The sequence below is a fragment of the Natrix helvetica genome, assembly GCF_964273705.1.
Source record: "Natrix helvetica genome assembly, chromosome: 2".
Classification (NCBI taxonomy): Eukaryota; Metazoa; Chordata; class Lepidosauria; order Squamata; family Natricidae; genus Natrix; species Natrix helvetica.
Window position 1 is genome coordinate 7299390 of NC_138552.1, and position 24385 is coordinate 7323774.

A 24385-nucleotide genomic window follows, 5' to 3' on the forward strand; every position below is an offset into this window, starting at 1 on the left:
TCTCCTTTTGCTTCCGATACTTTGAGGTTTTTAAATCCCTGAATGTGAATACTTTTTAATTGTGTTATAGAAATATTATTGAATAGAACACAATAGAGCTGGAAGCGACCTTGGAGGTCTTCTAGTCCAGCCCCCTGATCAAGCAGGAGACCTTATACCATTCCAGACAAGCGATTGTCTAGTCTCTTCTTAAAAACCTCCAGTGATGGAATGTCCACAATTTCTGGAGGCCAGCTGTTCCACTGGTTAATTGTCCTCACTGTTAGGAAGCTTCTCCTTAATTCCAGGTTGCTTCTCTCTTTTGATTAGTTTCCAACCATTGTTTCTTGTCCTGCCTTCCGGTGCTTGGGAGAATAATTTGACCCCCTCTTCTTTGTGGCAGCCTCTCAAATATTGGAACACTGCTACCGTATCACCTCTAATCCTTCTTTCCTTTAGACTAGCCAAGCCCAAATCCTGCAGCCGGTTCTTCCTATGTTTTAGTCTCCAAGCCTTTGATCATCTTAGTTGCTCTTCTCTGAACTTTTTCCAAAGTCTCAATATCTTGTAGTATGGTGACCAAAATTGGCTGCAGTTATTCCAGGGGTGGCCTTACTAAGGTTTTATAAAGCGGCACTAATCCTTCACGTGATCTAAGAGAAAGAAGGACTAGGGGAGACATGATAGCATTGTTCCAATATCTCAGGGGTTGCCACAAAGAAGAGGGAGTCAAACTATTCTCCAAAGCACCTGAGGGCAGGACAAGAAGCGATGGGTGGAAACTAATCAAGGAGAGAAGCAACTTAGAACTGAGGAGAAACTTCCTGACAGAACAATTAATCAGTGGAACAGAAGTTGCCTCCAGAAGTTGTGAATCCCCCAACACTGGATGTCTTTAAGAAGATGCTGGATAGCCATTTGTCTGAAACGGTATAGGGTTTCCTGCCTAGGCAGGGGGTTGGACTAGAAGACCTCCAAGGTCCCTTCCAACTCTACTATTGTATTGGTCTGGATGCTATGCCTCTGTTTATACAACCCAGGATTGCATTAGCTTTTGGGGCTGCTGCCGCACACGGCTGGCTCATATTCAAATGATCGTCCATTACGTCTCCAAGGGCCCTCTCACACATTGTCGGGTTTTATAACGTTACATTAAAAGGAAAAAGAAGAGGTGAATTTCACAAGCTCCCAATCCCTATCTCAGAATCTAAGCACACCCCTAGCAACGGTGTTCAACAGGTGCAAGTCAAAAGAAGTTCAGATGGTGTCCACAACCTGGTTGGATAATATCAGAAAAGGAGAATAACAAAGTTATTGTGTCTGGTCACCTTTACGACCATCAGAACTTATCACTGTGATTTTCAGGCTGTCAATCAAGAATCCCCTGTATGCATTTTAGAGTTCTCATTATTTTTAATGTTTTATGCCATCTTCGCCCTGCTTTCTACCACTTTAATGAGGGAGTGGTGACTATGCCCTGGAGTTGACTTGTTTCGTTTTGCTTTGTTGATGAAAGCAGTAGGAGGTTTTGCCGCTTTGTGTGTTGTGAGTAAGAGGGGGGGGGCATACAGGGCAGAATGAAACAGTATAAGAGTCATTGAAGAATTTGCAGCAATTAAAAATATAATTTCTAGTGGGGTTTAATGATACTTGCCACCTTAATTTTTTTTTTTTTATTTCTAAAATTGAAACCTTAACAATTTAATGTTTTTATGTTTTATATTGCAATGTTTTATTGTATTCAGGCCAGAATCTCTCTATGAAGGTGACACATGATTCAGCGCTGTAAAAAATAGCCAACCAGATAAGGGGGGGAGGGGATTAGAGAGGTAGAGAGATGATGGGTGGGTGGGTGGGTGGTGGGTAGTCAGACACACAGACAGACAGACAGATTATAGTTAGTGATAAAGAGATAGATAGATGGATAGATAGGTAGGTAGGTAGGTAGGTAGGTAGGTAGGTAGGTAGGTAGGTAGGTAGGTAGGTAGGTAGGAAGAGGTGGGTTCCTGCCAGTTCTAACCTCTTCTATAGAAGAGGTTCCACAAATCTACAGTGCCGTTTAGAACCGGTTCCAGCTCCCTCCCCCCGCCCGTCTGCACATCATCAAGATGAAGAGCGAGAGGAGGAATTCTGGGAGTTGAAGTCCACAAGTCTTAAAGCTGTCAAGTTTGAACACCCCTGGGTTGTTGTTTTTTTCTAAAGGGTTAGGGGTGCAAGGGTCTTGTAACTTGACAGCTTTAAGACTTGCACACTTGGAGGAGCCAACGTCATGATGATACGGATGTGCAGTCTCAATGCTCTGGGACCGCTGCCAATACTTTTACTGCTGGATGGTCCAATCAGACTTAAGCCATCCCTTAAAGATGGTGAACAGGAACGTCTTGCTGATCTCAGGGACACCACAAAGTCCCTGATCGATCCAAGATAAGTTCTTCAAGCCAGCGACAAAAAGTCCACCCCAGGCTGATGAAGTTGGGACAGCTCCAGAACATAAAGGAAGCAGAAAGAGAAAGTGTGTCCATCTGGTGAAGAAACTTTACTGTTTTGGAAAAGACTGCCCAAAATTTTTTTTAAAGTTAAATTAAATCCAAAAGCAGAAGAAAACAAGCTGCGAAATTAACCTATATTGGATTGCTTTGGATAGTGTGTTTCTTTTTCTTTGTAATTCTACTTTGTAGATTGAAGTGCTCGCAACTTTCTTTTTTAAAAGAGAACTGATCACTTTTTCTTCTTCTTCTTTTTTTAATCTATGGATTAAAGTCTTCTTTATTTCAACAAGGACTTTTATTTCTTGCTATTAATTCCATTTAAGAACTCGGTTTCTTTTAAGTTTGAAATAACATTAGAGAGTGGGAAGCAATACTGCCACTTGGACGCTGGAGGATTGAGTTTTTGAAACAATGCATTTTCCCTTTTCCTTTTGATCTCACTGACTTTATATCTTGAGGCTCTGCAATTTGTTTATAGAAAGTGATAAGAAGCAAGGGCACGAATTGTTTTTACAGGTGCATTTTGAGAGTCTTACTGGCAGTGGGAGAGAAAAAGAAACAGAACCTTCTTTTTTGAAGATCATAAATACAATACAATACAATAGTAGAGTTGGAAGGGACCTTGGAGGTCATCTAGTCCAACCCCCTGCCTAGGCAGGAAACCATTTCAGACAAATGGCTATCCAACATCTTCTTAAAGACTTCCAGTGTTGGGGCATTCACAACTTCTGGAGGCAAGCTGTTCCACTAATTAATTGTTCTAACTGTCAGGAAATTTCTCCTCAGTTCTAAGTTGCTTCTCTCCTTGATTAGTTTCCACCCCTTGCTTCTTGTTCTACCCTCAGGTGCCTTGGAGAATAGTTTGACTCCCTCTTCTTTGTGGCAACCCCTGAGATATTGGAACACTGCTATCATGTCTCCCCTAGTCCTTCTTTCTCTTAAGCTAAACATACCCAGTTCCTGCAACCGTTCTTCATATGTGTTAGTCTCCAGTCCCCTAATCATCTTTGTTGCTCTTCTCTGCACTCTTTCTAGAATCTCCACATCTTTTTTACATCGTGGCGACCAGAACTGAATGCAGTATTCCAAGTGTTGCCTTACCAAGGCATTATAAAGTGATATTAACACTTCACGTGATCTCAATTCTATCCCTCTGTTGATGCAGCCTAGGACTGTGTTGACTTTTTTGGCAGCTGCTGCACACTGCTGGCTCATATTTAAATGGTTGTCCACTAGGACTCCAAGATCCCTTTCACAGTTACTACTATTGAGCAAGGTACCACCTATACTGTACCTGTGCATTCCGTTTTTGTTGCCTAAATGTAGAACCTTACTCTTTTCACCATTGAATTTCATTTTATTAGATAGTGCCCAATGTTCAAGTTTGTCAAGATCCTTCTGTATCTTAAGCCTATCTTCTGGAGTGTTGGCTATTCCTGTCAGCTTGGTGTCATCTGCAAATTTGATGAGTTCCCCATTTATTCCCTCATCCAAATCATTGATGAAGATGTTGAAGAGTACTGGGCCTAAAACAGAGCCTTGGGGTACTCCACTGCATACTTCCCTCCATGTAGATGCAGTTCCATTGAGAACTACACGTTGAGTGCGGTTGGTCAGGCAGTTACGAATCCATCTGGTTGTGATGCTGTCTAACCCACATTCTTCTACTTTATCTAGTAGTAGGTTATGGTCTACCTTATCAAAAGCCTTACTGAAGTCCAAGTAAACTATATCAACGGCATTCCAAATGAACTTGCATTTAAGCTAATTTAATATAAGAAGCCTTGAAAGCTAGAGTGGCAGTATCTACCAGCTTGCCAAAATGGCACAATATTCAAAAGAAACATTAACTTTGCAAACCATCTTGGCCGGAATTCAAAATTTATTAGAAATAACAGAGAGAATTGAGAAGAAGATGGAAAAAATAGAGTTTATAACAGCAAAAAATGATGGGGTCAAAGTCCCAAAAATTGAAGGGGAAAATGATTATAAAGACAAGACAACTGATTACTTTACCTGTGGAGTGAATGTGTTTGAAAGTGGGAAAAGTGGAGTATGGAAAAGGGAATTAGATTGACAGGAACTCTACCCCTGATTTCAAGGCATGGAAGAAGAAAAAAGAGGAAAAACGATGGATTTAAGGAGAGAAAACTTCTCAGAAGCAAGATTGACAACCAAAGATAAAATGATTAAAATGGCAGATGGAGGTCATCGAGATTACTTAAGTGACACTATAAGCAACAGGTTGCGGAGAGAAGCCCACAAAAATTTTATTAAGGAAATAAATAGAAGATCAATTCAACAAATGACAAAAGAAATAAGACTGTATTATTACTGGAAGGATACAGGCTGATATATGAAAATTGCTAATAAAAAATAGTTAATTTTAGTAATTAGTGATTAGTAATTTAGTAATTTCTAGAGTGCTATGTTAAATAAATAATTGATAAGGATAATAAGGTACATACATGTGTTGGTTTGATGAGAGGTAATCTGATATAATTAGTGAATGAATTTCTTTTAATAAATAATATGTATAACAATAACAATGAAATGACAAGGGATATAGTGAAATATGTGTGTGTGTGTGTGTGTGTGTGTGTGTACTGGTTTAATAAAAGGAATTGGGATATAAATTGTAAACAGCAATTTGGAAAGGAGGATTAGAAACCTTGTTATCAAACATAATTAATTTTTACTTAGAATATGCTATAAAGGGGTAATGTTATTAGATGATATTAGAAATAATTAATGAAATGCTACGATGTGGTTGTGTTTTTAATTTTGGACTATTTCATGCAAAAGGATGTTAAAACAACCACAGTCAAATGAGAAGTGTGGTATGTTGATAGTAAGATATATAAAGATTTTTGATTTAAAATACATAATGTGATTTGAATTATAAGTAATGACTGTGGAAGAGATGCATGAAAGTTATTTGTAACCAATCGACACACTTCTACAATATGCAATGAAAGATGATTTTGTGTGTGTGTTGTGTTTGTCTGTTTAACCAAAAATAAAAATAAATCTTTAAAAAAAAAGACTTGCACACTACAATGCCAGAGTTCCTGAGACAACATGACTGGAGGAGGAATTCTGGGAGTTGAAGTCCACAAGTCTTAAAGCTGTCAAGTTCGAACACCCCTAGGGGTTTTTTTTTCTAAGGGTTAGGGGTGCAAGGGTCTTGTAACTTGATAGCTTTAAGACTTGCGTGTTTTAAATGCCAGAGTTTCTGAGCCAACATTTTGGTTGCTAAGCAAGAATGTTGTTAAGTGAGTATCACCACATTTTACAAGTTGGCCATGCCCACCCAGTCACATGGCCGGCAAGCCACTCCCACAAAGCAGGCCACACCTACAGAAGAGGTTCTATTTTTTTTTAAATCCACCACTGGTAGGTAGGTAGGTAGGTGGATAGATAGATACCGTGTTTCCCCGAAAATAAGACATGCCCTGCTAATAAGCCAAATCGGGCTTTTCAGAGCATGCGCCATAATAAGCCCTCCCCCGAAAATAAGTCTGCCCTCAACTATTTAAGTTCATGTGCAACCGGTCCCTGCCATTACCACTGTACCATCTACCGGTACAGCTTGTGGGGCAAAAAGAGGGCTCGCCGCAAAAAAAGCAGTAGCTGAAGCAAAGTGCTTCCACCTCCCACCCTTCCCTCCCACGCAAAAAGAGCCCGCTGCAGAAACAGCGGCAGGCCAGCAATGTGATCACCCACTCCCACCTGTTCCTTCTCACGCAAAAAACACACCACCCACCCCAAGGTAAAGCAGCCTGCCTGGTTCCCTTCCTATGTCCCTTTAGAGAGGGGTGGCAGGTGTGGGGGGAGGAGAAGCGAGGCGCGCCTCTTACCTTTCCAGGTCCGTTGCATTCCTCACCCTTTCACCCATTGAATCCCCTTGTAAAAAAAACCTCATGAGTTCACCTCGCAAGGTTTTTTTTACAAGGGGATTCAATGGGCGAAAGGGCGAGGAACGCAACGGAGCTGGAAAGGTAAAAGATGCGCCTCGCTTCTCACCTGCCCCAGAAAATAATAAGCCCTCCCCTATAATAAGCCCAAGGCCATATTTCGTGGGGCAAAAGAAAATAAGACCCCGTCTTATTTTCGGGGAAACACGGTAAATAGATAGATAGATACATTAGACAGACAGTCAAGAGAGAAAGAGAGGCAGGCAGGCAGGCAATTGGGCAGAAGATGGACAGATAGACAGATGGCGAGATGAAGAAAGATGAAGAAAGAGAGTGAAAGAGTGAGAGTGAGAGAGGTAGATAGAGGATGGATAGATGGATGGTGGGTGGGTGGGTGGATGGGTAGACAGGCACACAGACAGATAGATGAAAGAAAGCGATAAAGAGATAGAGATAGATAGATAGATAGATAGATAGATAGATAGACAGACAGACAGACAGACAGACAGATAGATAGATAGATAGATACAGAAGGATAGATAGATAGATAGATAGATAGATAGATAGATAGATAGACAGACAGACAGACAGACAGACAGACAGACAGACAGACGAGAAAGAAAGAGAGGCAGGCAGGCAGGCAGATGGGCAGCAGATGGACAGATAGAGAGATGGACAGATGAAGAAAGAGAGCAAAAGAGTGAGAGTCAGAGAGAAATATCAACCCACAGGATAAAGGAAGAATTCGCTGCAATGTTTCACCTGGGAATTGGAATCTGATAAAATAACAGAAGCGTACTTCCTGCTTTCCGCTCTGAAATTTTGGAGGTGATACATTCAAGTGCGGATTTCATTCGGACAAAGAGCTCCCTTCTATCGTATTTATGGTCAAGAGAAAATAAAATAGCTACTTATCCCTCCATCCAGGGCATTCGGCTTGCCACAAAAGGATGGTTGTTTCCTCGCAGATGGTTAGGCTCCCTTTGGATGAAATATTGACAAAAGGAACAACATTGCAACATATTCTAGAGTAGCGGGGGGAAATCAGCTCTCTAAGCAGGGTGGAGGCGATTCATTACAGCTTTTACGCATGTCTAGAAAATAGGTCAGAAATCAGCAAATGCTGAACTAAGGCCACACCTAGAGTACTACATCCAGTCTTGGTCACCACAGTATAAAAAAAGATGCTGAGACTCTAGAAAGAATGCAGAGAAGAGCAACCAGGATGATAAAAGGACTGGAAGCTAAAACATACGATGAACGGGTACAGGAACTGGGCCTGGCTACTCTAGTGAAGAGAAGGACCAGGGGAGACATGATAGCATCTTCCAATATTTGAGGGGCTACCACAGAGAGGAGGGGGTCAAGCTATTCTCCAAAGCACCTGAAGGCCAGACAAGAAATAATGGATGGAAACTGATCAAGGAGAGATTCAACCTGGAAATAAGGAGGAACTTTCTGACAATGAGAACAATCAACCACTGGAGAAGCTTGCCTTCAGAAGTTGTGGAGGCTTCATCGCTTGAGACTTTCAATAAGAGATTGGGCTGCTATTTGTCAGAAGTGGTGTAGGGTCTCCTGCTTGAGTGGGGGTGGGGGGTTAGATTAGATTACCTATAAGGTCCCTTCCAACTCTGTTAACCTGTATTTTATTTTCCCTGAAGGATTGCACAATATTACATTTATTATCCTTTATGTAAATAGCCCACTTTAATGTCAGTTGTTAGGTCAGCAGGGAGGAAGCATGAAGAGAAAAAAAAGGAACATTTTATAAAACAGCATGGATCGAATCCTATTTTAGAATTTGGAGTTTCAACATTTGTGGTGTCAGCTGGTTTAGAATGCCTTGGAGACAATATCGAAGCTGTGAAAAGAATGGGAGATAATCTTACAAGGAAAACTGGGGGATTCCAGGTTTAATTCTCACAGTGGCTAAGATTCTGAGCTTGTCGATCAGAAGGTTGGCAGTTCAGCGGTTCGAATCCCTAGCACCACGTAACAGGTATTCCTGCAACATACGAAATGACAACATTGCTTCGTTTCTTGTTCTCTTCTTTTTTTCAAGTTCTTTTCCTTTCTATTTCAACTGACACATAACTAAAAATCAATGATGGGCTGATCTAAGTTCCTTTGCATGCTTTCTACTTCCCCATTTTGGAAGAAATGTCCATCTGAGTTCAGTTCCAAGGGGGGCGGGAAGACACTGGATTCATGGAAGTAGCTTGGAAAGAAGGTTTATTGATGAACAAGATCACATGCCTTGAAGAGCTTAGGTGAAGAAAAAGGGAAGAGATGCTGAGAGTGCCTGGGTTTTATGCCCTCTCTGGGGTTTTGAATTTGAACTTGTATTCTGATTGGTTGTCAGACTCCCATGGGGCCATGCAGGGGCAACTCTGTAGGTTGTTTTTTGAGTCCAAAGCTTGGTTGAGCCTTGCTGGGTGATGGTGTAGTGAAAGGGCTTTGGGCATGAAAGAAGATGTTGGATAACCATTTGTCTGAAGTAGTGTACGGTTTGCTGCCTAGGCAAGGGGTTGGGCTAGAAGACCTCCAAGGTCCCTTTCAATTCTGTTATTCCAATCTATTCTATTCTATTCTATTCTATTCTATTCTATTCTATTCTATTCTAATTCCTACTATGGCTCTGCCTGAAGGAGGTAGATCTTTGCTATGAAGAATAGATTGGCTCTGGCCTTAATGGCCCATTGACAAAGGTGGGGGGCTGAGTTTCTGCCTCCCTTTTAGGGGAAATATTCTAGTCTTTTAATATTTTCTAAAATATCTCATTTTCCTAGGACAGCGGTGGGTGCTAACTTCCTAACACCCAGAAGCCAAATATTGTTTCTTAAAAACTTAGCATTCTCTTCTGTTTCCTCTCAATCCACCCAACTTCCCATAATATTTCAGCAAAACCTAGAAAAGCCCATTTTCCATTTGATATACCAATACCATTAAACCTTTGATCTCTTTCCGGATTTTCTCTCACACACCCGTATAGAAAACAAAACAAAAGCACCTCGCCTTTTCTTTATTTTCAAAGTCTTAATCCTTTTTTTTGTTTGTTTGTTTGTTTACAGGAAGGATGTAATTTTAAAAACTGTATTTATTTATTTTTTTAAAAAAATGCAATCTCTTTGTTTTGGACTGCAAACAGAAAGTTTGGAGGCCAAAGGGGGCGTCACTCGCACCCTGAAGAGAGGATGGTTAAAAAAAGGGATAAGGAAGCTTTTATTATAGGATTTAAAAAAAAAACAGATTCGAAAATCATCGTTTATCGGGCACCCAAGAAACACGGCCAAACAGCAAGTTTATGCAGACCTGCAGAAAATCGGCCTGATTTGCCCACCCCCCACCCCCCCACCCCATTTCTGTCTGGCCCTAATTTACTGTTCTAATCAGCAGACTTATTCCCTGCCTTCTTAGAGGCTCCCACCCTCCTTACGGGTGGGAGTAAATCAAGAGCAGATCTAGCCCTTTGGCTTCCCCAGTATGAAACGCTATAATAATAATAATAATAATAATATATTTATTTCTTAGCCGCACCCTCTCCCGAAGGACTCGGGGCGGCGTACAACAAAACATTCGAAATAAATATGCAAACAAAACAAACATATAACAAGATACACTAAAACATACATACATATATATAAGGAGGAGATCGATTAATAAAAACAATTAAAATACTGTAATTTAAAACCCCTAGAAATTAAATGTAATTAAAATACCCAGTTAAAAAACCCGTCAGGAGCGATATGGTTAAATCAAAGTTGAGCCAGGCCAGCTGCTTGGAATAGGTGGGTCTTAAGCTTAATACGAAAGGAGCGGAGGTCAGAGGTATTCCTAATATCCGGAGGGAGGTCATTCCACAGGGCTGGGCCCGCCACAGAGAAGGCTCTACTCCTAGGCGCCGCCCCACGACATTGTCTAGCGGACGGCACCTGGAGGAGCCCCTCTCTGTGCGAGCGAATTGGTCGCAGGGATGTATGGGGCAGAATACGATCCCGCAAGTAACTAGGTCCTAAGCCATGGAGCGCTTTAAAGATAGTTATCAAAACCTTGAAACGCACCCGATAGGCCACAGGAAGCCAGTGCAGCTCGCGCAGGAGCGGTGTCACGTGGGAGTACCTGGTACTCCCCATAATTACCCGCGCGGCTGCGTTCTGGACCAACTGCAGCCTCCGGGTGCATTTCAAGGGAAGCCCCATGTAGAGAGCGTTACAGTAGTCCAAGCGAGACGTCACCAGCGCATGAGTGACTGTGCGCAAGGCATCCCGGTCCAGTAGGGGGCGCAATTGGCGCACCAGGCGAACCTGGTGGAACGCCCCCCTTGCCACGGCTGTCACATGGTCATCCATGGACAGCCGGGCATCTAGGAGGACGCCCAAATTGCGCGCCCGCTCCACGGGGGCAAGATGGATGCCCCCAATGGCCAATGATGGAGTTAATTGGCTGAACCGGGGGGCTGGTACCCACAGCCACTCCGTCTTGGAAGGGTTGAGCTTGAGTCGGTTGTCATCCATCCAGATCCGTACGGCTTCCACACACCGGGACATCACTTCGATGGCCTCGTTGGGGTGGTTCGGGGTGGAAAAGTACAGCTGAGTATCATCAGCGTACAGATGGTATCCCACCCCGAAACCACGGATGATCTCACCCAGCGGCTTCATATATGTGTTGAACAGGAGTGGCGAGAGGACCGACCCCTGTGGCACCCCACAGGTAAGGGGGCGTAGGGTCGACCTCTCTTCTCCTGTCAACACACGCTGCGTCCGGTCAGAAAGGTAGGAGCCGAACCACCGCAAAACGGTGCCCCGGACCCCCAGCCCCTCCAGCCGGCGCAGCAGGATACCATGGTCGATGGTATCAAAAGCCGCCGAGAGGTCTAATAGGACCAGGATAGAGGAACAACCTCTATCTCTGGCCCTCCAGAGATCATCTACCAACGCGACCAAGGCCGTCTCCGTGCTGTGACCGGGGCGGAAGCCGGACTGGCGCGGGTCTAGATAATCATTTTCCTCCAGATGTCGTGGGAACTGGCAGGCCACCACACTCTCTACAACCTTCGCCAAGAAGGGAAGGTTGGAGACAGGACGATAATTAGCCAGCTCCAAAGGGTCCAGGGAAGGCTTCTTGAGCAAGGGTCTCACCACCGCCTCTTTCAAGGCGGCCGGGAGAGACCCCTCTCCCAACGAAGCATTCACTAGGCCCAGGAGCCAGTCTCGTGTAACCTCCCAGGATGCCAGTACAAGCCAGGAGGGACACGGGTCCAATAAACATGTGGTGGGTCGCAGTCGTCCACGCAATCTGTCCAAATCCTCGATGGCAACCGAGTCAAACTCCTCCCAGATAGAAACCTCAAGACTCGCCATGGGCGTCTCCACTGGATAATATACATAAAATGAGTTACTGCAAATAAGGCTAAGCTTAGCGTTATAAAGCTGTCACCTCCGGGAGTTGCTTTCCTAATAGGCCAACACCCTTCCCTTGTTATCGCATGCAGTATTTTATTTTTCGGTTTCATTCTTTATTTCCCCCCCCCCTCCCATATTTATTTATTTATTTATTCCACCCTCGCCTCCTAAGGAAAGCTGGCCTGGAGATTAGACAGAGATATAATCCGTTATCATACCCAAATCTGCCTTGGATTACCTTCCCAATAAACTTACCAAGAAAACAACCACTTTATAAAGTCTTAGTAATGCCAGAGGTGGGTTCCAAGGCCGAGTAGGTAGTAACTCGACTGTGCATGTGCCTGAACTGGTTCTATCGGCGGTGCCGTAGGAGCTGCCATCTTGTTTTTTGCCTTTGCGCATGCGCAGAAGCAATTGCTTTACTTCTGTCCATAGGTGCATAGCGCACATCAAGTGCATCCCTGAGCGAACCAGCAGTAAAAGAAGCTGCAACCCATCCCTGAGTAAGGCCACACCTGGAATACTGCAACCAATTTTGGTTACTACACTACACTATCCATACTGCAACGTAAAGGTTCCCCTCGCACTGCTAGTCGTTCCTGATTCTAGGGGGCGGTGCTCATCTCCGTTTCAAAGCCGAAGAGCCAGCACTGTCCGAAGACGTCTCCGTGGTCATGTGGTCGGCATGACTCAACGCTGAAGACGCACGAAACACTGTTCCTTTCCCACCAAAGGTGGTTCCTGTTTTTCTACTTGCATTTTTACATGCTTTCAAACTGCTAGGTTGGCAGAAGCTGGGACAAGTAACGGGAGCTCACTCCTTTATGCAGTGCTAGGGATTTGAACCTTTCTGATTGACAAGCTCAGCCTCTTAGCCACTGAGCTACTGCGTCCCTAACCATTCATTACTGACCATTAAAACATACAATGGCATTGAAAAAAATGACTTATGACCATCTTTCACACTTACAAACTTGCAGCATCCACATGGTCACGTGATCAATATTCAAATGCTTGGCAACTGGCATGTACTTGTGCCAGTTTCACTGTCCTGGGGTTGTACCTTATTGGGCTAGATTTCTCTCTTTTCATCCAACCAGACCAGTTTATTCTACTGGCTAAGGCACCAGGTTAGAAACTAAGAGACTGTGAGCTCTAGATCTGCCTGAGACATGAAAGCTGGCTGGGTGATTTTAGGCCAATCACCAGAATGCTATAAGTTCTATTCTCTCTCTCTCTCTCTCTCTCTCTCTCTCTCTCTCTCTCTCTCTCTCTCTCTCCCTCCCTCCCTCCCTCCCTCCCTCCCTCCCTCTCTTTCTCTCTCTCCCTCTTTCCCTCCCCCCTCTCTCTTTCCTCCCTCCCTCCCTCTCTCTTTCTCTCTCTCTCTTTCTCTCTCCCTCCCTCCCCCCTCTCTCTTTCCCTCCCTCTCTTTCCCTCCCTCCCTCTCTTTTTCCCTCCCTGCCCCCCTCTCTCTCCTCACAGTGTTGTTGCTGTTGGGGGGGAGAATAGAAGTAGTATGGAGTATTAAATATGTTCACCACCTTGAGTTGTTTTTAAAACTAATAAAAGCGGGAAATAAATAAATAAACGAAAAAAGTTTTTTTTCTACTTTGAAAACTAGAAGATATTGTCAGGGTTCCAAGTAAAAACCCCAACGAAAGAAGACTCCGAGGCTTGAAGTTCCTCAAAGTTCCATTTCATTAGAGATGCCACATTGTCACATCTGGGAAAACCTGAATCTGAAAGCTTCCAGGTTTTCCCCACCCAAATGAAAGTCCAAGTCCCTGTCCAGCACCCATATGTCAATCCCATGGTTCAATCAATCCACCATCCCAACTGGAGATGCCTCCCAGTCACACCACTCCAGGTGGAGGGCAAGATGTCCTTGACTCTCTGAGAAAGGAATGTTATTTTGACTATATATCTCCCATACTCCATATAATCCCCCCTCCCAGTTTCCCACAGCATCAATTGTGGCAGGCCTGAAGGCCCAATGCAAAAGATGGCTTCCAGGCCTGACAGATATACTTCCATAGACAATTCCTCCCATTTCCAAGTAGAAATTGTTTTACTTGCCACCTGGTCATTCCAGGAAGTTCTAGAGAAATAGGTGGAACCTCAAGAGCTCAGGATCCTCCAAAGATGTCCAACTTTTAAAAAAGAACATGAGAAAAAAATGAATTTCTTTCTCCATGTTGAGTACGTTCTCCAGCTTTTCCATTAACTTATGGAAGCTCTTAGGATTCTGGTCTTTTCTGAGCATTTACCCTGCCATAGATTTTACTTTGGCAGATCTTGCACAATCTTCTTCCCCAACAATTTATGAGGATATGCTTGCTTGGATCCTCCGACTTCTTGATTTGGAGGGGGGAAAGGCCACAGATAAAATTTCCTCCCAATGTCTCGTCTCTGGGACTTAATTGAAATATATAAATCTGCAGGGTGAAATCTGTAGCAGGGCAAGTTGTCCAGGGAAAGAAATATGTCCATCTATACTTGCTGCCATTTTGTAATAAAAGGTGGAACAAGTGAATCTTATGCTCCTTTCATTTAATCCCAGTGCTTTGGTGAAGAACCAGTTTGGTTTCTCCTCCATCCCCTCCTCCTCCTCCTCCTCCTCTTCTTCTTCTTCTTGATTGTGATTCAGCTGCCGTGTCAAAACATTAAACCTTCCTAAATTCTCCTCCTAAATGAGTAAGAACATTGTCAATGATTGTCAATGGTAAATAGAGAACAGAATTCATAGCCTTCTACCACTGATGAAGTTATCTAGTCTCCTCCTCCTCCTCCTCCTCCTCCTCCTCCTCCTCCTCCTCCTCCTCCTCCTCCTCCTCCTCCTCCTCCTCCTCCTCCTCCTCTTCTTCTTCTTCTTCTTCTTCTTCTTCTTCTTCTTCTTCTTCTTCTTTTTCTTCTTCTTCTCTTCTTCTTCTTCTTCTTCTTCTTCTTCTTCTTCTTCTTCTTCTTCTTCTTCTCCTCCTCCTCCTCCTCCTCCTCCTCCTCCTCCTCCTCCTCCTCCTCCTCCTCCTCCTCCTCCTCTGCTTCCCCCCTCCTGCTCTTTCTCCTCCTCCTACTTCCAACTTCCAAAAATCTTTCAGCTACAGGCATTTTCAATCTCTTTCTGTCTTTACATAAATGGCCAGAGTTAATTGGGAGACTTCATCTGCCCTGTTCCTTTTTAAATGTTTAACACCTCGGATTTATTTGAGTTCCATAACATAACATCTGTATTTTTTTAAAAAAAAATGCTAAACTAATCAATCAATGCACACGCGCAATCAATCAACATGCATTCAAGATCAGCACAATCTCAACATTCTAAATTATAGAAATATGTTTAAAAAAACATGGAGAGATGGCTCAGAGAGTTTTGGCGTCTGAAAAACTGGGTCATGAGAGTTTGGGCTAAATAAGGAACTGAGTCTTGGTGAGCATATGAGAAGAACCAGGAGCGTCTGTTGATAGCAGAGGGAGGTAAAAATGAGTCAAGAAGTCATCCAAAACTGCGTGATCCAAGCTGCTCTGCTTTTTATATGCACCTCACATCCTCTTGGCTATCAAAGCATCTGTTGGTGCAGTTGGTATAGCGGACTGTTCCCTTGCTGGTGGAAGACCACTTTTAAGAAGGAGAAAACTATGTTTGTGTTAGCAAAGTCAGTGGGCCTCAGCTGAGTGCAGATGAGTCTTCCCATTTCCCCCATTTTGAAGCGGGATGGGAAAAAATGCATCCCAGGTTGAGCTCTCATTGAGCATTTTGCAAACAAATCCATTTCCCACGCATTGGTGGTCTCCAGCTTTTCTCCAGAGTTGGAAAGGATCTTGGAGGCAGTGGTGAGATTCAAATACTGCATTTTTCAGATTATAAGACGCAAAAGGGAGTGAAAATGTCTGTGCGTCTTATAGATTGAATATTGCAGAAGCTCCGCCTACTCGCTGGCCATTTTTTGGCCTCTGAATGCCCAATTTTGGGGCCTTTTTCAGGCCTTTTTTTCAGGTTATTTTTGAGGCTTTTTCGGGCCCTTTTGAAGTTTTTTTCAGCCTTTTTTTTCTTTTTGAAAAAAACAGCCTGAAAAACCCTCAAAAACAGCCCCAAAAGCCTCAAAAACAGCCTGAAAAAAGCCTAAAAAATGGGCCAAAAGCCTCAAACGTGGGTAGAAAAAAGGCTTGCAAAGGGCTGAGAAAAGACCCCAATAAAGGGCTAAAAATGCATCATGCAGAGGCCAAAAACATTTTTTTTTGTTTTCCTCTTCTAAATTTAGGTGCGTCTTATAGTCAAGTGTGTCTTATACTCCGAAAAATACGGTAATTTAACAACCCGTTATCTGCCCTAATCAGAGGTGGGTTGCTATTGGTTCAGCCCAGATCAGGCAAACTGGTAGTAAGGGCAGCAGGTGGCTCTGTCCATCCACCTGGACGCTTCTACACATGTGCAGAGCCATTGCGCGCAAGCGTTGCTCACAAGCGTGCCCAAACCGGTAGTAAAAAAAAAATTGGCAACCCTCCTCTGGCCCTAATGATTTTTTCCAACAACCAGTTCACCAAAACTGCTCAGAAGGTTAACGACCGGTTCTCCGGAAGGGGTGCGAACCGACTGAATCCCACCACTGCTTGGAGGTCTTCTAATCCAACCCCCTAGACAAGGGGTGTCAAACTTGCAGCCCATTACACGCTGGACCCGCCCACCCCCGTTTTAGCAAAGGGGAGAAAAGTCGTAATGATGACAACATGATGGCATAATTTTGACACCCCTGCCGTAGATCATTTTAGAGAAACGGCTGTCCATTCTCTTCTTAGAAACCTTCAGTGTTGCAGCAGCCACAGTTTCTGAAGGCAAACTGCTCCGCCATTTAACAGCTCTCACTATTAGGAAATTTCTCCTTAGTTGGTTCTTTCCTTGATCAGTTTCCATCCATTGTTGCTTATTCTTGTCTTCAGGTGCTTTGGAGAATAGGTTGACCCCCCCTTCTTTGTGGCAGCCCCTCAAATATTAGAAGACTGCCTTCATGTTACCCCCTAGCCCTTTTCTCAAGACTAAACGTGCCCAATTCCTAGAATCTTTCATCGTATATGTTAGCCCCCTAATCATCTTTGCTTTCCCATATATTACACGGGATGGCGAAAACATAACGATGTATATTTTATATGTAGATTTTTCTATCTTTGAATACTGCTCCCCTGCTTGGAATCCGCACTGCATTTCGGGTGTTAAAATATTAGAGAGGGTCCAGAGGTATTTTACAAGAAGAGTACTCAACTCCTCTGCTCGTAATAAAATTCCGTATACCACCAGGATTGAAATTTTAGGCCTGGATAACTTTGAACTACGCCGTCTACTCTCCGTCCTGAGCTTAGTGCACAAGATAACCTGCCACGACATCCTACCTGTAAATGGCTACTTTCACTTCAACTGCAATAACACAAGGGCTATCAATACATACAAACTAAATGTAATCCATTCTATGTCAGGCCTGCAGTTATATTCCTTTTTAGGATCTTTGGCCTGCCACACTCTCTATTGTTTCATTAAGCTGTTTCATTAGTGTAGTAATTGGGAGGGGGAATAGAAAGGAGTAGAGTTGTGGAATGTGTTGTTGTCATTCCTTTCTAGAAGCCCAAGGTCATCTTTTGTCTCCGCACCTCTGCACCTGACCGGAACTACATGGGTAGAAATGGCAGCGTGGGCAAAGAAGATTGGACCATGTGATGGATTTATGGGTGTGGGGATAAGATCATGAACTTCCAACTGGGTGGAATCCCAGGAAGCTTTTAGATTTGGGATTCCACAGTTTGTTGCCAACATGTCTGTCTTATTAAATTGGAACTTTAAGGATAGCTCTGCCTTGGACTCCGATTTAATTCTGCATGATATTTGGAACGCTGACATTCTAATCTTGATTGCAGGAAAAATGATTTCAGCAATAGAGTAGAAAATGTGTGGAACACCCTTCCTGATCCTTTCGTTAGTTTCTCTGACCCCCAAACCTTTTACTTTAAACTGTCTACTGTGGAGCTTACGTGTTTCTTAAGAGGTCCCTAAGGAGCTGCGCATAAGCTCACCAGCGTGCCCACCGTCCCTATCCTACTGTCCCCATTTATATGTCCTCTTTTTATGTGTTTATGGCTATGTTTTGCTTATTTATATCCACTTATTTGTGGCATTTTTTCATGTGTTTTTCCTACTTGTTTCCTTTTATTTGTTGACAAATAAAATAAATAAATAAATATTCAAGGGGAAAAAAATTGAATTATTTTGGACCGGTAGGATAAAACCACTGAAACAATGGTTAGCAAGTCGATCTCAGGGTGATCAAAAAGGAAGCTGTTTTTTATATTTTCCAATTACCGCTGGTTCTTTTTGCTCTCGAGTGGATTGAAGAAAAAAAATTGGACTCTTTTGGCCTCTCAAACAGCAAGAAATTCTGAATGGATCATCATCTTATGAAAAAAGGAGAAAGCATCACTCTGTGTCAGGCCTCAGATTAAGACCTCAGACCTCCCAAAACTATAGTAGTGTAAGGAGAAACCCATTATGAAAGAAAGAAGATTTTAGACTCTAGATTGTATAGAGGTTGTTTACAATATTAAATTTATTGGAAAGGGTACCTGGGTGAAAATTTGGAATGTAAAGGCACATAGGCTAGTCAAGCAATTGCATAATAAATACCCTGATAAGCCAAAGGGTCACCCTAGGATGGGGGGGGGGGGGTAGGTGGTTAGGCTTTTGATTTTAACTCCCTGTGTTAATCTCATTACAGGACATGATCTTCTGATGGGGGGGGGGGGGGCTGTCAGGCCTGAAAGCTATCTTTTGCATTGGGCCTTCAGGCCTGCCACATTTAATACTGTGGGAAACTGGGAGGGAGGATTATATGAAGTATGGCAGATATAATCAAAGTAACATTCCTTTCTCAGAGAGTCAAGGACACCTTGCCCTGCACATGGAGGGGCGTGATTGAGAGGCATTTCCAGGTTTAGATGGTGACTTATTGGGCCATGGGATGGACATGTGGGTGCTGGGGAAGGACTTGGACTTTCTCTTGGGTGGGGAAAACCTGGAAACTTCGGGTTTTCCCAGATGTGCCAATATGACAACTCTAATAAAATGGAACTTTGAGGAAACTCAAGGCTCAGAGTCTTCTTTCATTGAGGGTGTTACTTGGATCCCTGACATTCTTCTTTTGAAAATAAAACCATTATTATCAAAGGGAAAGGTTTATGTTTATCTACTAGTGGGCTACCCTGTCAATTTTTTTGGTCCACTGGTATGTCAACAGAAAACCAACTCCATACCGATGGTGTTACCTTCTTGGGTCAAGAAACATCTTCCAGAAAACATCAAGCTCAGAGAGTACCAAGAACCACAAAAGTTCAATCCAGAGCTAGATTCTCTTCTAGGAATTTGGTACTGGGTATCCCTGAAAATAAGACCCAGTCTTATTTTCTTTTGGGATCGAAAATAAGCCCTAGGGCTTATTTTCTGGGGATATCATTCCCCCCCCCCCCTGTGAGACCCACTTCTTCTGTTTGCTTGTGGCAGGGCAGGCTGTATGGTGTGTCAGTGTTGCCGCCAGAAGGCATGGGAGATGGAGTTGCCCCACGCTCCACAAACTATCTTACCCCAGGGCCTCTGCAGCCAGCACATCCATGCCCCGACAATTGTTCTTCATCTTGGAACACAATGATATTTGGATTAGAAGACCTCCAAGGTCCCTTCCAACTCTATTATGCTATGTTCTATGAAGGTGAAGAGAGACTTTTAGCATCTTTTTGGTGCTGTTCCCCCTCACCTCCCTCAGTATCATCAGTGACAGGCATGGTTAAATTATACAGCACATCATTAAAACATAGAATTATATTCTGCAAGCTGTTGTGATAGCTACTAATTGGAACAGCTTTAAAGGGGTACTAAATAAATCTAGAAGAGAAAGCTATCAGGGGCAATTAGTCAGGATGGCTTTGTAATTTATCCTAGAGCAGAAGGAGTGCAATTGCAATTCCTGGGAACACTGTGGCAAGAAATGTTTGCAGTCATATTCTTGTGGAAGACATGCGGAAGTATCAGGTTTGTGAATATTACAATATGCTCATCTTTCTTATATTTTGCTAATGCATGTTTTCTAAACCACCCAAAGAACAATTAGCTGCAGGTTTCCCTTCAATAAACCAGTTTTCTCACAAATGGAACAATAATCTTCCTCCCTTCTTCTCTCCCTCCCTCCTCCGTCCTTCCCTTCCTCCCCCTCTGCTTTCTTTTTCTTTCTTTCTTTCCTTCCTTTCCTCCCTTCCATCTTTCCTCCCTTCCTTCCTTCCACCCTTCCTTCCACCCCTGCTCCCTTCCCTTTCCCCTCCCCTTCCTTCCTTCCTTCCACTCTTCCTCCCACTCTTCCTTTCTCGTCCTTCTTCCTTCCTTCCACCCTTTCCTTCTATCCTTTCTCCTTCTCTTCCTTTCCCTCTCCTTCCCCTATCCATCTATCCATCCTTCCTTCCTTCCTTCCTTCCTTCCTTCCTTCCTTCCTTCCTCCCTCCCTCCCTCCCTCCTTTCCTTCCTCCCACACTTCCACTTTCCCTCCTCCTTGCCTTCATTCCTGCCTCCATCCTCCCAACCTTCCTCCCACCCTCCCCCTCTCCTTCCTTCTCTCTCTCTCTCCCTTCCCCCAAAATTCTTTCCCATGTTGGTTCAAGAAGTAAGATTTAGTCTTCCTTCTTGCCCCTGATCCACTTGGTAGAGCAATTCCAAAGATATTCTTTCCCTTTTTATTGTCTCCATATTGCATGGGCTTCATTTTGCGATGGGGAAAAAAACATCCCAGGTGCAAATATTTCAGGGAATGAGTGGATCAAAGCTGAATGCACAACAGCCTCCAACCTCACCTGGGCCGAAGAAAAGCACCCCAAGGAGCAAAGAGGAGCAGGCAAATTGGATTTTACACTCCAGAACATATTCACCAAGGGCTTTCTGAAGCAGATAATCATTAGCAGCACTTCACTGATTTGCAACCGTCTCCTTCCCAGACACTGTAGCTGCCTCTCTGCTTTATTTTTGAAAGCAGAGTGATGCTTTCTCCTCCTTTGTCAGAAGATACATTCAGAATCGCTTGCTGTTCCAGAAGCAAAAAGAGTGCAATTTTTTTCAATCAACTTGAGAGCAAAAAAAAGCAGCGGTAGTAGTAGAACTCAAAAAATAGCTTCTTTTTGATTACCCTGAGATCAACTTGCTAACCATTGTTTCAGTGGTCTTATCATACTGGTCCAAAATAATTCAGGTTTTTTTTCCTGAATATACATCATTATGTTTTCCAGCAGTCAGTATAATATATTGGAAAGCACAGAAGATTAGAGGGCTACAATATATGAAGAAAGACTCTAGGAATTGGGCATGTGTCAGGCCTAGAGCCATCTTTTCTTTTGGATCTTTGGCCTTTCTATTATTCTGTTATGCATTTTCTATTGTGGGGAAATAGTAGGGGGGGGGGATTGTACGGAGTTAGATGATATGTAGCCATAAGCACATTCTTTCTAGAAAGCCAAGGTCATTCTTTGTCTTTGCACCTCTGCACCTGACCAGAACTGGATGGGTGAAACTGCCAGCATGACAGTGGAAGATTGGACCATGGGATGGGCTTGTGTGTGTGTGTGTGTGTGTGGGGAGATCTTGAACTTTCAACTGGGTGGGGAAAACCGGGAAGCTTTCAGATTTGGGTTTTCCCAGATGTGCCAACATGGCTCTCTTAATGAATTGGAACTTTGAGCAATACTTTGCCTTGGACTTCGGTTTTTGGATGCTATTTGGAACCCTGACAGCATGTTTAATCTAATGAAAAGTGTTAGCGGTGACATGAAATCAGTCTTCAGATATTTGAGGAGATGCCACAAAGAAGAGGGAGTCAACCTGTTTTCCAAAGCACCAGAGAGAAGGACAAGAAACAAGAGATGGAAGATAATCAAGGAGAGCAGCAACCTGGAATTAAGGAGAAACTTCCTAATAGTGAGGACAATTAACTAGTGGAATGGTTTGCCTTCAGAAGTTGTGGGTGTTCCATCAGTGGAAGGTTTCTAAGAAGAGATTGGACAGTCATTTATCTGAAATGGGTCTTGGGGGTTGGATTAGAAGACCTCCAAGGTCCCTTCCAGCTCTGCTATTCTGCATTCGGTATTCACATTTTGTGACAGAGAAAAGCTGGAGACCACCAATGCATGGAAAATGGAGTTGTTTGCAAAATGCTCAGTGGGCTGAGATCTTTCCATCCCACTTCAATATGAGGAAAATGGAAAGACTCATCTGCACTCAACTGAAGCCCGCTGACTTTATTAACGCAAACATAGTTTTCTCCTTCTTAAAAGTGGTCTTCCATCAGCAAGGGAACAGTCCGCTGTACCAAATGCACCAAATGAACTGATGCTTTGATAGCCAAGAAGATGTGAGGTGCATATAAGGACTTACCTTGTGGCAATAAGAGTGGCCAAACGTCAGTATTGTGCCACCCTTATAGCGTCCGCAGAGAACCGCCCTGCCGCCCTGTTTCGGGTGACCCGCTCCCTTTTGTCACAGGGGCAACGGGACCCCCCATTGCTGGGCCGGGCAGAGGAATTTGGAGAGTTCCTGCAGGATAAAATCGATCGGATTCGAAGGGGATGGACCCACCTCAGTGCTCCAGTGGGGACGTCTGAGGCTAGTCTTGAGAGACCATGCTGGGAGAAGTTTGACCCTGTTGTCACCGAAGATTTGGACAGGTTGCGCGGGCGACTGCGAGCCACTACATGTTTATTGGACCCGTGTCCCTCCTGGTTGGTACTGGCCTCCTGGGAGGGCTCACGAGGCTGGCTACTAGGGCTGGTGAACGCTTCGCTGGGTGAGGGCCTTTTACCAGCCGCCTTGAAAGAGGCGGTGGTGAGGCCCCTGCTCAAGAAGCCTTCTCTGGACTCAACGGAGCTAGCAAATTACCGTCCTGTCTCCAACCTTCCTTTCTTAGCGAAGGTTGTTGAGAGTGTGGTGGCTCAGCAGTTTCCGCGCCACCTGGAAGAAGCTGATTATCTAGACCCGCGCCAGTCCGGCTTCCGACCCGGTCACAGCACGGAGACAGCCTTGGTCGCGTTGGTGGATGATCTCTGGAGGGCAAAGGATGGGGGTTGTTCCTCCATCCTTGTCCTATTAGACCTCTCGGCGGCCTTCGATACCATCGACCATGGTATCCTATTGCGCCGTCTGGAGGGGTTAGGGGTCGGGGGCACCGTATTACGATGGTTCCGCTCCTACCTCTCTGGCCGGACGCAATGTGTGTTGGCAGGAGAGGAGAGGTCGACCGCGAGGCCCCTTATCTGTGGGGTCCCACAGGGGTCGATCCTCTCGCCTCTCCTGTTCAACATATATATGAAGCCGCTGGGCGAGATCATCCGTGGTTTTGGGGTGGGATATCATCTGTACGCTGATGACACTCAGCTGTACATTTCCACCCCAAACCACCCCAACGAGGCTGTTGAAGTGATGTCCCGGTGTCTGGAAGCCGTACGGGTCTGGATGGATGACAACAGGCTCAGGCTCAACCCCTCCAAGACAGAGTGGCTGTGGCTTCCGGCTTCCCGGTTCAACCAGCATATGCCATCGCTGACCATCGGAGATGATCAATTAGCCCCGGTGGAAGGGGCGCGCAATTTGGGCGTCCTCCTTGATGCCCGGCTGTCTATGGAAGATCATGTGGCAGCCGTGGCGAGGGGGGCGTTCCACCAGGTTCGCCTGGTGCGCCAATTGCGGCCCCTTTTGGACCGGGAGGCCTTGCGTACAGTCACTCACGCGCTGGTGACGTCTCGCCTGGACTACTGTAATGCTCTCTACATGGGGCTCCCCTTGAGGTGCACCCGGAGACTGCAGTTGGTCCAGAATGCAGCCGCGCGGGTAATTATGGGGAGATCGAGGTTCTCCCATATAACACCTATCCTGCGCGAGCTGCACTGGCTTCCTGTGGCCTACCGGGTGCGCTTCAAGGTACTGGTTACCACCTTCAAAGCGCTCCATGGCACAGGGCCTAGTTACCTGCGGGATCGCGTCCTGCCCCATACATCCCTGCGACCCGTCCACTCACACAGAGAGGGACTACTCCAGGTGCCGTCCTCCAGAGAGTGCCAGAGGGCAGCGCCCAGAAGTAGGGCCTTCTCTGTAGTGGGCCCCACCCTTTGGAATGACCTCCCCCCAGACATCAGGACTACAACCGACCTTCGCTCCTTCCGTATGAAGCTGAAAACCTACCTGTTTCGACTAGCTGACCTGGCATAATTCTACAACCTCTCCAGCCCTGGGCATTTTTAATTGGTAATTTTAGTTTTTAAGGGTTAATTTCACTGGGGTTTTAACTTTTTTAGGTATTGTAACTTATTTATTTATTCTTACCTCCTCTGTACGCTATATAATACTTTTGTACGTCGCCCCGAGTCCCTGTGGGGAGAGGGGGCGACTAATAAGTTCAAGTAATAAATAATAAATAAATAAATATAAAAAAGCAGAGCAGCTTGGATCCCAGTTTTGGATGACTTCTTGACTCATTTTTACCTCCCTCTGCTATCAACAGATGCTCCTGATTCTTCTCATATGCTCACCAAGACT

General features: G+C 44.5%; 1 pseudogene across 1 annotated transcript in view; it reads right to left on the reverse strand.

Moving 5' to 3' along the window:
* The window catches only part of LOC309385717 (acyl-coenzyme A thioesterase 8-like), a 38540-nt pseudogene extending 19104 nt beyond the window's left edge, over nt 1-19436 (reverse strand). Inside the window, exon 1 of the transcript in view lies at nt 19408-19436. The product of the transcript in view is annotated as an acyl-coenzyme A thioesterase 8-like (transcript). The remainder of the gene's footprint in view (nt 1-19407) is intronic.
* Nucleotides 19437-24385: the final 4949 nt, after the last annotated feature.